This window comes from Triticum dicoccoides, unplaced genomic scaffold (assembly GCF_002162155.2).
Source record: "Triticum dicoccoides isolate Atlit2015 ecotype Zavitan unplaced genomic scaffold, WEW_v2.0 scaffold24337, whole genome shotgun sequence".
NCBI classification, from domain to species: domain Eukaryota; kingdom Viridiplantae; phylum Streptophyta; class Magnoliopsida; order Poales; family Poaceae; genus Triticum; species Triticum dicoccoides.
The window spans coordinates 10,025-11,909 of NW_021250259.1; the positions used below are offsets into that span (position 1 = coordinate 10,025).

Genomic DNA, 1,885 nt, shown 5'->3' on the forward strand with positions numbered 1-1,885 from the left:
ATGATGGCATGATGCAATGCAAATGATGTAACAAACAAAACAAATCACACGATGAAACTCGAAGTAGCTGGAAGTCTTCTGGAGCGTCGGTCTCGGGGCGTTACACCCTCGCCCTCCTCCCGCGCGACGACTTCCGGCCAAAGGAGGAGCCGCCCGCCAAGAGGATCAGGAGGTCCAAGAGGCTCGCCGGCATGGGGAAGCCCAAGGATAGCTTGTCGTCCGCAGGGTTACCTGGCGCAGAGTTGCTCAGGCGTCCTGCCAGGCTCTCGTCAGGTTGATGACGAGCTACTTCGGATGCATCACCGAAGAACAGGCCACCCGCTACCTCCACTGGGCGGGCGCCGACCTCGCCCGCGCCGTCCTGCTCGTTGAGCATGATCTATACGCTGCGGAGCTCGTGCTCCCTGGCCCTGCCTCCGAGAGGACTCAGGCGGCGCTCAGGTGTGCGGCGATGCATGTGTGCCATTCCGCGCCTGACGTCCTTGTGCGGCTCCAAGTGTCACCTTTGTCACGTCAACGACTCCTCGCCGCCGCCCCCTTCCTAAAGCCGGGAGGGCCGAAGCCCACCGTTTATAATGTTAACACCAACATGGATCTGCTGCGGTACCAGGACGATGGCCCCCTCGACCTCCAGGTGAATTTGCTGCCGGGCGGGAGGGGGGGTAGTCGTCTACTACCGGAACCTCAAGCCCAGTGAAGGAACATTTGAGGTTTCCAAAAGCACGAGCTCCATGGACGGCTTCGACATGGTCACCATCAATGTCGAGCGGCATGGCGACCACTTCGTGTCCTTGCGGTCTCATGAAAACAAGAGATCCATGATATCAGCATGTCTGGCAAAGGCCGTGAAAACATCTCATAGGCGTGGGTTATTGGACAAATGTGGCGGTGATGCCTGCGAGTACACCCAGTCTCTCACGACGAGGCTCCACGCCATGATCCACACCTTCTATCTCAAAGCCGTCACCATGCTACCCTCTGCAGGGCTTAGGCTCATCCGCGACATCATGTTCGCCAGCCCACTGCTATGGCCCCATGGACCCCATCTCCATCATCATCCTCAACTCCATTTGGTACAACATAGTGTGCCCGCTCCCACACGCAGACACTAAGATCCAGGTGTACGACATCCTCGACACCCTCTCCTTGCTTCGCGTGGAGGTCCGGTCCTTGGAAGGCCTCATCGCCACCGTTCGTGCAAACCCTGAGTCTGGATCATCCATGCAGTGGGTGATAGAGCACCTCTGCTGCAAACAATGTGACTTGTCTAAGGAGACGCACACACTACAACAGTTGTTGCCGCAGCCGCAGCGGGTCGACATCCATGGCCCGCTGCACTAGGATCATTCCTCACGTCGTCCCTGACACCCGGCGTGTTGCTTGACCTACAAAACTTGCTGACCACTGGTACCAATGATGTGATATCACGTGAATCTCTCGATCAAATAGAGCACATTCTCCGAGACATCACACCACCGTTGGCTCCCGAACCTCGCAATGAGGAGGCCGAACTTTGCATGGAGGCTAAGGTGATTCTTCTAGAAAAGAGATCATGGTATAGGAAGATGAAGTTATACATTCGCTCTGGGGTCGCACAAGCGCTGCAAAAATATGCATCGGAGCATCCTTGGGTACATCAACCTGGCTTTAATTTGTTTGTGTTCATCGTTATTTATTTGGTACATACGTAGTACATATATTCCTTTCTCGCCTTGGGACCAATACTGTATTTGACTTACATACTCCCTCCCTCCCGCGCCGCCACCCGCGAGGCGGCCGGGGAGGGCGCCCCGATCTCCTCCGCTCGGCCCCCTCTCCCTCCCTACTCCCCCTCGCCGCCGCTGGAGGGCGTGGCCGGGCGAAGCCCGGTCTGTGCAGGCGGCGG

At 57.2% G+C, this 1,885-nt stretch overlaps 1 pseudogene; it reads left to right on the plus strand.

Annotated features, from left to right (window-relative positions):
• Window positions 1-225: 225 nt before the first annotated feature.
• LOC119345493 lies at window positions 226-1,631 on the plus strand (annotated as a pseudogene).
• Window positions 1,632-1,885: the final 254 nt, after the last annotated feature.